A 12,236-nucleotide genomic window follows, 5' to 3' on the forward strand; every position below is an offset into this window, starting at 1 on the left:
GGCAGAATCCAAGCAGGGGGTCTCTCCCCCCTCCCCCAATGCAGTCCCCAGGGGGCCAGCGGGAATCCTATACCCTGGCATCCACCTCAGCATCTCCCTCAGTCCCCCGCTCCTCCCCTCCCCAAGGGCTCTTCTCTCTACCCTCAGTACCCTCCTTCCAGCTGGTCATTGGGCTGGGAGGGCAGAACTGTGAAAAGTGCCTGAAACAGATCACACGCCCTCCCCACAGATGCTCATTTGTATGCTGCTTTACCCCCTTTGCATGCTGGCTCCTTTTTAAAGGCACAGAAGCAGACCCTGCCCCTCCCCACTCCCAACCCAGATCCCGCCTCCTCTCCGTAGCTTTTTCCTCCCTCCCTCCCAGCCCAGCAGCTGAGCACCAGCTCCTTTGTCCCCCAAGCAGCCACCTGCTAAATGTCTGGCCTGGGTCCCACAGCCAGCAGGTGCCTAGGGAGTCCCAGAGCCTGGGAGGGGGGATGTTGGGCAGTGTGGAGAGCCAAGTTGTGCCTCAGGGAGAAGGGAGCAGCCCCAAAGGAAGAACATAATTAGAAGAGTGCTGGTCAGGGAGTCGGGACCCCAGGGTTTAAACCCAATACTGGCTCTTGCTGGCTGGGTGACCTTGGGCAAGTTGTGTCACTTTCTTGTGCCTAGGGACTTCAGAGTGCCCATCCCACCTCTCCCGGCACAGCATCAGGATCAAAGGAAATCAGAAGGCGTGGTGACAGGAAAGAAACTGGAAGCCCTGCTGGAGGGGAGGGTCCTCCAATAGCCAGAACTGTCCAGCACCAGGAGGGGCTGAATCAGAAGCCACAGGAGCTCAGGCCTGGACTGTTCAGGCAGGGGTGGGAGTGATCGCCAGCTGGTGCAGGTCTGACCAGGCAGGTGAGACTAGCAGTGCAGCGATGAAGGGTGGCTTTCAGGGGGCTTCTAAGGGCCTCCACCCTGGCTCACTGCTCAGATGGACACATCCAGCAAGCGGATGTGCTGGTGATTTGAAACATCTGGTCTGGCAGCTGGCAGGTTCCCTCCTGTTGTGAAGCCCTATTTTCTGGCTGGTCAGAGGAAATGGGGAGACGGAGGAGTCACCTTCTTTTGAGGATAGAAGAATCCCTGGCATCTGTAGGCAAAAGTGGGAAGGTGGGAACGAAACAAGGCAAGTACGAGAGAGAGGTGATTTGTGCATGTGCTTATCCAGCCTCCCTCATCTGCCTCCCCTCACTGCCCATCTCCTGGCAGAGCCCTACTCCTGCCCTACTGGGTCCAGCCACCTCCCTCCTACACTCCCCCCCCCCAGGGAAAGGCCTGCTGCTCAGGGTGGGCGGAGCGCCTGAGGCCCAAGCCACCTGAGTGGTACCCTGAGCCTAGCTTCTGTTGTACCTGTATCCCTGATGCTGCCTCTGGTATCCCTGGTCCTTCCTGCCTTGGGCCTCAGCCGATGAGTCTGGAGGGGACAAGGTAGGAGGACTTAGCCCTCTCGACTCAAGGTGTCCACACACCCAGGCTGGCACGGTCCTTGGAAGTCAAAGTAAGGTTAGGGGAAGGGGAAGCCTGAGAGGTGGGGGACTGTGCAGCTGGGCCCATCTGGGTTCCTAGGGGTCTGAGGGAGAAACCCCAGATGTACAAGTAGCCATGTCTGTGCCCGTCTCTGCCTGGCTTGTCCATCTATTCCTGGGTGTCAGTGTGTATATGTCCCCGCATATCTGTGCCTGTCTGTCTGCATCCTGGGCCTGTGGCCCTTGGTAGGCACAGCAGGCCCCAGCTCAGGCAGGTCCCTCACTTCCTCAGGCCCCCTCCACTCTGTTCCTCCCCCCTCTTGGGCTTCACTGACCCCTCAAGGAGAATCATAGCCAGAGCTCTGCTGTTGCTATTTTTAGTAGCTCTGCACCCCTCCCCTCCCCCACTCATGCTTGCTGGGGAAGTGGGGAGGACAGGCCGAGCCTGGGGAGCAATCACAGGCTGGGGTGTTGGGCAGGTCCCACAAGACGATGGTGACAAGGGGAGCCCGGGATCATCTACAGGCGCAGGGCCCACACCCTGGGGCAGGTTAGGCTCCCCTCTACCGGCCGGGGCTGGGCGAAGGTCCCAGGCTCTCCTCCCTCAGCCCTCTCGAAGTCCCTAAGGGCAGAGCTCAGGCCTCCGGTGACTCTTCCCCAGGCCAGTTAGAAGTCACACTGGACCTCCTGGGTCTCCTGCATAGAAGTTAGGGAGGCAGAGAGGGGCTCAGAGTGTCAACAAGTCAGGGAGATGCCTGGGTGAAGTCACCCCCACCCTCAGGGACCTCTGGCACTTCCCAGAGGGGTTTCAGGCTTCTGCTACAGCTCAACTCTGCCAAAAGGCCACCATTAGAGCCCCTTGCCCTCTAGGCCCTTGGGCTTCTGGGTTCCATCCCACCACTATCTCAACTGAAAACTGACACCAGCTGGGAGGTGTAGGGTACAGCGGTTCAAGGGCCTGAACCTAGGGACCAAGGGGAGAAGCAGCCCTGGCCCCCTCAGAGTGGGCAGCTGCATTCTGGGCTCAGGCTCCCCTCGCTTTCAGAGGTCTTTTGTTCCTGCCTCTGTCTTTCTGTCTGTCCTTTAAGCTCAGCAGGTCAGGGATGGCCCCAGGTCAGCCTCCCAGGCCCAGCTAGACCACCTTCCTCGGCTATCTGATCCTACTTCTTGATCTGTGCGGTGGGGAGGATTAATCAGATAGTGTAGGTGAGTGGACCAGCAGAGCCTGGCACACAGTAGGTGCTCGAAAATGTTAAATCTCTCCCCAGGTCCCTTTCTCACACCTCCACCCCCACCGCCCACCTTGTGCCACCCCCAAGCATAAGCACATACATGCACACTCGCACACTCGCATGCAAGCACACACACAACCGAGCCCTCCAGATGCTCATACTGACCAGCAGATGGAGACGAGACTGGGGTCCGGTGCCAACCAGAAGGAAAGTGGCAAGTCCACAGAGCACAGTCCCCTGCCTTGCCAGGCCCCGTCCCCCTTTAGCACTGCCCCCCATGAGGCTCCGCCAGCCCCTGGGGTTGGGCACTGATAATAGACGGGCTGTGACTCTCTGCCCCGCCCCACCCCCAAAGATTTTCCAAAAAACCAGGAATCAGGTACTGAGTAAAAAGCCAGAAAGGGCAAGAGAAGCCCAAGGCCACACAGCCTGTCAGTGGCAGAGCTGCTCCATGCTGGAGTTGGGGCTCTTACAAGACCTTGCCAGGCTCCTCAGCTTTCACAGCTAGGAACAGACCTTCTAGTGACCTCCAGGAGAGAAAGCCTGCCACAGGACCAGGGCAGCCCAAGGGTCTGGGCCAGGACCCCTCCATCCCTAGCCAACTGTCCCAATCCATCTCCTCGCAGATGCCGCTGACGAAAGCAGCCACAGAGCAAAAGTCATAAGGTCAGGGAGGCGACTTTGGCCCTGATGCAGAGACAAGGTCTCTTCATCTGACCTAACGGCCACAAAATCTTGGGGCTACTGGTCTGGTGATTCACCTCAGAGATGGATACAGATGCTGGGAACCACCTCAGTGTTGTTCTTGGCTTTTGAACTTCAGGGTGGGGGCTGAGTGGGGACAACAGCCCAGAGATGCTTGTCTGGGGCCCAGGACAGTACCTGCTCTCAGGCCCTCGCACCTTATGGCCCTGTCTTTCTGGGCTCAGTGGCTGGAGGGAACTGTCCTTGGCAGATGCCTGGTGCTAGGCAGGGGGGAGAGGGTGGAGGGCATGGCTACTCCTTCCTAGATCCCTTTCTGTCCCCAACTTCACCACTAGACTGGGCTGAGCTGGTCCCGGTACTAACTCCAGGAAGAATGCAGGTCCTGCTTTCGCAGCCTTCCTACCCCAGATGACACTCCCAAGGTCTTCCATTCAGAGAAATACAGTCCCTGCTACTGACAAGGTGGTGGTGGGAGCTGTTGGTGCTGAGGGGAGGCTGACCTGAGCACCACCTCAGGGGCCATGTCCCTCCCTTTCCCTGGCCACACTACTGAGAGTTGGCATTACCGGTGGAGTATGGCAGATTATGATTAGTTACCTGGCCCGTGAGGGAGGTGGTGCCAAAGGGGACCCCGGCTGTTCTTCCCACTCCTTTCAGCTTGCCAAGGGGTAGGGGTCAATGCGACTGCCCCCATCTCCAAGGCCAGCCCTTTCTTTCCCCCACACCCTACTCTAGGCCCCCAGCTCCTGTGCCACCTGCCCAGCCGCAGGAACTGTGGGCAGGCAAGTCCAGAGCCCCCAGGTCCCCAGGGACAGCAGGCAGGCAGGAGGGGGTAACTAACACGGCCGCAGGGGAAGGTGTAGAGCGCAGCAGGTGATGCTGAAGCAGAGGCCTCATTAATCACCTCTCCAGCCCCCAGCTCTGCAGTGGCAAGACCATATTAGATTTTAAATTGGAAAGCGAAGAACGTGGCAGTTAGATGGGAGCTCCCTCCACCCTGGGCCCCTGGTCACAGCCTCATAGGAGGGAGGGGCAGTGGGGACAAGAGGCTGGCCCAGCCACAGCCCTCCTTCCCAGTACACCCAGAGCCTGAGGGCTTGCCCAGGCCATGTGGCCCAGGGAAGGGTCAGATTTGGCTCCAAGAAGGGGGCAGAGTGAGAAGGTGGGAGCAGGTCAGCCACCTCGGAAAGACGTGCATCCCTTCTGGGAGCTGGGGCCTTTCTGGGCTTGAGGATGGAGGAAGCCAGGTTTCAGGGTGTGGTGTCCATGGGCAAGGACAAATGGTAATGATGTGTATCCCATGCATGTGTTTGGACCTACACACACACACAGGCCCATGTACTCACACATGCACACACACGTGCTTCTGTGAAGCAGCAACTCGGTGCGGTAGAAATTTTGAGCCCAGGCTGTGAAACAGGCTGACCCCGTTCAAATCCCTTATTTGCCACTTTTCTCCTGTATGAAGTAGGATGATTCAGTTTGCTCTCAGCCTCAGTTCCTTCACGTGTAAAGTGTAAAGTGTGGATTCAAAGCACAAAAGGCTGCCGCCCCGGGTGGAAGACAGGTCTCTAATAGGTCAATGCCCGACCCATGGCAGGTGCCCAGTAAATGTGAGTGTCCTCCCCTGGCCCTAAGTCTAGGCAGCTGCTTAGGCTGCCCCAGAAGCCCTGGGGGTAGCGGGCAGACCATGGGCAGTCAGGTGGGGGCAAGTCTACAGAGCACGGCAGGTATCGTCATGGAACCGTCATACACCCTGGCCCCATCCTGGGCCAAATCACTCAAGGTCAAGCCTTCCTGGCTGTCCTCCACCCATAAAGTCCTCCTACACTGGCTCTGCCTGAGCTCTCAAATTTCCCATCGAATTCCCCACCCCTCAGAACACCAGTGCTCTGCCACAGTTGGGAAGCAAACATCATTTGTGGGCAGCACTAATCCTTCCTAAGGAGTGAGTGGCTGATAGGCCCAGCTCTCCTGAGGTCTTTATGAAAAACCAACAGAAGTCCCAGGGCTCCTTCTCATCTCTCCCTGCTCAACCCCAGTCCCCAGTTTTCACAGGCCTAAAGGAGGAAATCAGACACTGTTACCCCATCTTAACTCTTCTCTGGGACCCCCCCACTCTAGGCTCTTTCTTTCTGAGAAGGGGTGAACACTGCAGGCGTTGAGAGGTCTGGTTATGGAGCTGTGCTTTCCACTATGGTAGCCGCTAACCACATGTGGTTATTTAAGTGTAAATTCATGAACATGCAATAAAATTTAAAATTCAGTTTCTCAGTCTCACTAGCCACATTTCAAGTAGCCATTAGCCATGGGTGGCTACTGGCTCCCATATTGGACACACAGATATAAATCTTTCCATCATCGCAGAAAGTTCTATTAGAGAGCACAACCCTAGGGCTGGCCACCCTCTGGGTTTGAACCTGACATATCCAGACTGGTAACTTGGGAACTACACTCCCCTGGGTCCATTTCTTCATCTATAAAATGAGATAATAAAAGGTATTGTGGGGATTAAATGAGTTAATTCTGGTCAAATATTTAGAATGGTGCTAGGCGTGTGGTAACTTCTCAGCAACAGTAACATTCAATATTTTTATTCACAGAGCCTTTTGGGGCCCACGGGATCCTGGAATGTGAGAGCTGGCAGGACCCTGAGACATTTATTCCATTTTTCCGATGGGGAAATGGGGACTTGGGTTGGGGAAGTGATTTGCGTAGAGGGACCTAGCCTGTTAGGGGCAGGACCAGGACAGGTGGGCTGCCTCCTGGCTACTGCCCACGACTCCCACCCACGCTCCCTCCATCTGTCCAGAAGACCCAACCATGGAGATGCCGAAGCGCGGGGTCACCCACCACCCCAACCCAGCATGGTGGGGGCGGTAGTTGTCTTGGCAGCTCAGGAGCTATGCCCACGGATGGTAGACAACCCAGACTATTGGGGGGTTCATGCTTCAGAGCATTTGATGCTCTCCAAGCGGCAACATTCTGAGTCCTAGCCCTGCCCCAAGTTTGCTGTGTAACCTGGGACTCAGTTTCCTCCTGAGTAAATGAGGTGGGGTGAGATGCTCACAAAGGCTACACGAGCTCGGATTCTGGGATCAGCCACGTTCATGCTGGGAGCCTGGCCAAGGGGAGCAGATACGAATGGGAGCCCCCATTCATATCTGCACTGCATACCTGACTGGACCGTCAAGGGCTGACCAAGAGTGTGATGGGGGGTGGTCAGTAGCTGGGGAGGGGAGAGTCGTCTGGAGCTGGGGGACCCATCAGTTTGTGCCAGCAGACACTCTTCATCAATTGCCAGTTGGGGCTGTATGGGGGCACTGCCAAGGGCTGGCTGCCCATCTTCTCCCTGCAGGACCTGCCCCTGCCTACCCCTGCTGGCCAAGGGCCAGGCACTTTGGGGAGCAGAAAGCCTTCCGAGTGTGCAGACAGGCAGAATCCCAGCTTAAAAACTGTGCCCCAAGCCCACCATTCACTAGCACCAAGGGTCAGCATTTGTGGACAGAGATGTTGGAAGATAGAGACGCCTCAGTCTCTCTTGCCTGTAGACAGAAGCCACGCCTGTGCTGAGGTCCCACCCAGAGGTCAGAGGAGGGAGCTATTGTTACCCACTGGGCCAGGCGAGGATAGCTTCCCAGAGGGAGGATAGGAGCTAAGCCTGGTGGGATGTGGAGGGTTTGAAGAAACAAAGTACTGAGCGAACAGGCCAGAAGAGGTGAAGCACCTGTTCAGGCAGAGAAGGTCTGTTTGAGGGTATCTCTATGCCCACCCCAGCCACTACCCCTCCTGGATAATACCAGGACTTCCTTCCTCATCACCTATTGCTGCAGGGCTCCCAGCATGAGTGCCCTCGGATAGTGACAGCCAGGCTGGTGGGGAGACAGTCAGGACGCCCCAGGAGCTGCAGCTGAGGGCCAGTGGGAGCTGTGGACAGAGCTGAGCTATAAAGCTACCCAGCTCTAGGTTCTGCTCCTAGGCTTGCCACTTATTAGCTGTGAGATCCTGGACAAGTTAATTAACCATTCTAGCCTCAGTGTCTTTATCTCTGGGGATAATAACCCAAACCTCCCTGGAGCGAGGGGAGGATAAAAGATGACATGTGAGGGTGCTAAGTGCATGGCCGGCACACGGCACTGAGTAATAGCAGCTGTTACCAGCCCCAGCTGCCTGGTTCCCGACCACGGCATGCGTCCATTCTGGCTCTGCTGTGTCTTCCAGGTAACCTTGGAGAAGCCACATCCCAGCTCTAAGCCTCAGTGGCCCCATTTGTCGTACAGGGCTTACATTGTCTTCCTTCTTAATACAAGTAGACAGACAGCTACAAACCTACCTCTGATAAAGGGACACTGTAGGGGTAATTATTTCAGTAGCACATGGCATCAGAGGCTTGGGCTTCAGGGACCCTGTTCGGCCCTGCCAGCCTCTAGCTGGAGCCCCTCAGTTCAGTGGGCAAGGCTGGCCCAGGGAAACTGCCATTGTGGAGTCCAGGCTGTGGCTCTGAGGGACTCAGCCTCGCTCATTCCCAGGTCCCCTCTTCCCTCCTTCTGGCCCACCCTGGGGAGAATTGGAGCTGCAGGAGCCAGGCCCTCACTAATCCCCTATTAAAACTTGAAAGGGGCCAGGGAACCTCCAGAATAAACTCATTAACTTTTACTGGCTAATAAATGGATCCTATTAAGTTCTCATGCTCCCTAGCTGGGCTAGCTTAACCTCCAGAACCCAGAGGGGTGGGCTCTTTGCCCACTGTATCCCCCAGGTTCCTCCTTACCCACCTGCTGTCATGCCCCTTCCCCCAGCTGAGAGCTGGTGCTGCCATAAGGAGGGGATTAAGCCTGACATCTCAGAACTCTGGGTTTTCTTCCTGGATCTACCTCAGAGGGACCAGCAGCTTGGGCCCTGGAGATGGAATGCCTGGCACCTCTGCAGGGGCTGCCAGAGTGAGAGGTGGCCTCTCCTGCCCCTGCAGAGAATGGGGTGGGGATGGCAGGTAAGAGAATATACCTGTCGAGATGGCCCTTACAAACCCAAGATGTTCCTGCTCCACAAATGAAGAAACAGAGGCTCGAGAAGGCAGCCTTCTGCCTAGGTCACACCGCTAGTGAGGCACAGATTTGGGATTGGAACTTGAGATTTTCCTGGCTGTATGGTGCAGAGAGATCTGCAGAAAAATATCACCAAGTGGACAGCCCAGCTGGCCCTGAGACGGCATCTGGAGCCGTAAACTGTTGCCCGGTGTAACAGTCTGCCCAGACAGGGCCACTGCGTGATGACCCTGACGCTTCATCATTGCCTCCCACCCAGACCTATTGCGGCCCCACAGCTCACCACAGCTGTGATTCTCGGCAGCCTCTTGGGCTTCCTTGAGCCTCAGTTTCCCTATCTATAAGACAGGGACAATAACACCTGCCTAGCTGGATGCTATGAAGGAGAGTCCCCAGTCATTATGGTTCCCCTAAACATCGGCTAGACCCCCCAATTCTAGTCCTAGTCTGTTGGGTATGGGACACCTGGTCCCTCATCGCTACCTTCACTCAGCTGGGCCCTGGGGAGGAGGGCGGGAGGGCAGGAGACCAGGAGACCTTCCCTGGAAGGTCTGGGCTGGGCTGGTGAGAGGGGGGCCTTCAATCCCAAGAGGGGCAACGGCGTTAGCACGGGGGGAGGAGGCGGACTGGGAGGGAATCCACCGGGGAGGCATCCTGAATGGCTCATTAGTGCCGATGAAAGCCTTTTTTCATTTCGTCTAAATACTTTAAACAGGGCTCCCTCCGATGTCTATTTGCATAGCTTAAGAGCTAATGCAGCGGGGAGGGCCCAGGCAGCAGCCGGGCCACTCCAGGGCTGGAAGCTCCGGGCCTCCTCTGCGGTGGGGAGGGTGGGGAGGGGCGGGGGAGAGGTATTTCCCAGACCCAGCCACTTGGAGGATGCAGCCTCCACCCCCACTCCCCACCCCTACCCTGCAGGGGGGAGGGGAAGTACATTGCTGTGTTCCTGCACTAGGTAGACTGGGCAGGTGGGGATCATGGGGACCGTCTTGCTGTGGGCCGAGGCCCGGTCCCCCACAGACGTGCAGGCCTTGAAGGTGGCTGCGCTTTGCAGGAGTGAGACAGTATTGTCCTCTATAGGGAGCCACACAACAAGGGATATGGTCCCCCCAAAAGGAGAGGCCTCACGCTGGGCCAGCCCCCACCCACCCTAGAGGACTGGAGGGGGCTGCCCAGCCACAAAGCATGGCCTCTCCCTCAGTGACCCCAGTGAAACTGCTATTTAGAACATTCAGATTCCCATAAAATCCCTCCAAAGTGCCCATTTTACAGCCAAGGACACAAAAGGCTTTTAAGTGACAGAGCTGACATTTGAACCCAGGTATGTGTGACTCTGTGCCCCGGCCATGTGGAGTAGTGTTTTGGGGTCTCTGGTTTGGGTCCCAGACTCAGATGGGCTTTCAGCACAGGGTGGAGGCTCCCTGAGTCCCAGGCAGAAGGTTTCCCGAGGGCCCAGCTTGGATCAAGCTCAACTCAGGTCCCAGTTGCCAGAAACTCTGGCCCCAGCTCCACATTTAACCTACATGAGACCTTGGACAAGTCCATTCCTCTCTCTGGGCCTTAGTTTCCTCCCCTGGCTGGAGTGTTCCCTGCTGGGTAGCTTCAGTCTCTTCTATGAGGTAGGCTGGTGTAGAAAGATTAAGGCTTTGAAGCCAGATCAAAGTAGGTTCAAATCCTAGGTCTACCACTGTGCCACTGAGCAAGTCTTCATCTCACTTCTCTAGGCTTCAAGCTCTTTGTAACGTGAGAATAAGATTCCCATTTCATAGAGTTGTAGAGTCAAATAATACAAGATCTGGGAACAGCCTGACTCGGTGTCTGGCATACAACAGCTGCGCGATGAGCCTGGCCATCTGGGTCCCTGACACCTCCTTCCGCTGACCCCTGATTCACACTCTCCCCTTTGTCAGTCTCTGACCTTTGAACTCAGTCAGGCCAGGTAGAGAGAACCCCAGGAACTAGGAGTAGGGGGCCTAGGGGAGGGCCTCAGGCTTCCATCAGAGTTAACCAGGGTATCAGGAGATGCCCTCTCCCCAGAAATGGCTCGTCTCCGGGAGATTATCTTACCCTCTCTGACAGTGGGTGGCACCCTCTGGGACCAAGTGGCAGCTGATTGCAGAATCAATTTGCTCGTTTGATATGCTATCTCGATCCCATTTAACCAGTACTCAGTCCCCCCAGATAACACAATCAGAGCAATCGACAGTGACGGGAGGTGCCCATTAGCTCTGCTCCATTGCCCAGCACCCACCTGGCAGCCAGCAGTAGGAGCTGTGCCCACTATGGTCCCTTCCTGAGACAGATGATCTCTTTGCAGTCCCTCTCTCAATGAAGAATCACCTACCCTGGGAGCCATGGGCCACCTCTCTTATTGGGCAATCTTGGAAGGGGACACGGGAGCCCCAGGGGCTGATGAGAAAAGCTCCTCATCCTGTGCCATGCTAAGATCAGACTCAGTTCACCTGACGAAGATTTTGTGACATTTGGGGGCTGGGTAAAGAGCATCCCTGTCTTGGCATGTCACAGGCACGGCCTGGACCCTCCATCGCTGACTCAGATGAAAGACACAAGACACTGGCAACCATCTGCTCAGGGGGTATGAGCCTGGCTGGTTATCTAGTTTGGGCACTGTGTTGTCAGTGTCTGGCACAGAATGCCAAGGCATTAGTGGGCGTCTTTAGTGGGCATCTCAAGATAGGGGTTGGTCTTGGTTTCTCAGGGTTTGGGGCACCAAAGTGCCTCTAACACAGAGGAATGGAGAGCCTTCTAACACGTACCCACCTTCCCCACCCCATTTCTTCCTTCTTCCCTTTTGTCTGACACATCAGAGCTGCCATAGTCTCCTGAACAGAATGTAGACCATCTGCCGCTCCCTCATGCCCGCCAATCCATGGGATGGGTGTGAACCTGTGGAATGACAGCCCCACCACCCGACACGCACAGGAACCAACCTTCTCCTTGCAAACTCTGTCTCGTCCCGGCTGTATTTCCCTTCAAGTCCCCAGGCAGCCATTTTGAGTGTTGTTAGAATCAGAATATCCTCCCAGCCTTCTCAGAACTGGCAAAATTCTATATGAGCTGAATCTGGAGCCAGCAAACATTGACCTTCTCCTGGTAGTTAAGGATCTGGGGAGCTTAGTGGGCCACAAGCAGAATATGCATTATCTCTCCAGCTATACGGTTGCATACATCAATATAATCAATAGCAGAGCAATCTCAGACCAGCAACAGCAATTAAGTTTCATCTTCCATAGCCTATCTAATCCATTGGTAATAGCTGCCTAGATAATTGTTCTGAGAAGGATTCTGAAGTCCCACGTGGCCTCAGCAAGAAATAACCAAAGTTGGTTAACAATGTCTGCGATGGATTGGAGGTTAGGTAGGTAGCATGGCAGATGACCATCCTATCCCTGCCTTAGATCATGCTCTCGATGGGCCCTGGCTAGTGTCACAAACAAGATAAAGGGAATTCAGAGAGACACATCAAATGGGGAAGGGGCGTAATATTATCTCAGTTAATCCTAAAAAAAAACTCCATTTTGCAGATGAGAAAACTAAGGTTCAGAGAGTTTAGGTTATTTGCCCAAAGTCACACAGCACCCAAGTGATGGATTTGTGATTTGAAGCCACATCTGCCTTACTCCAGAGGTTGGCTCTTCCCACTCTGTTCACATTACTGTCCTAGAAGGATCAAGGAAAAAAGAAAAAAACAAAACAAAACAAAACTAAAACAAGAAAAGAGACAAAAGAATGACTGACAA

The 12,236-nt window shown here is 55.4% G+C and overlaps 1 protein-coding gene across 5 annotated transcripts in view; it reads left to right on the forward strand.

Annotated features, from left to right (window-relative positions):
• SEZ6 (seizure related 6 homolog) overlaps positions 1-12,236 on the forward strand; it is a 42,658-nt gene that overhangs the window by 7,245 nt on the left and 23,177 nt on the right. The gene's annotated exons all lie outside the window — the stretch shown is intronic.

The sequence above is a fragment of the Rhinolophus ferrumequinum genome, chromosome 21, assembly GCF_004115265.2.
Source record: "Rhinolophus ferrumequinum isolate MPI-CBG mRhiFer1 chromosome 21, mRhiFer1_v1.p, whole genome shotgun sequence".
Lineage (NCBI taxonomy): Eukaryota > Metazoa > Chordata > Mammalia > Chiroptera > Rhinolophidae > Rhinolophus > Rhinolophus ferrumequinum.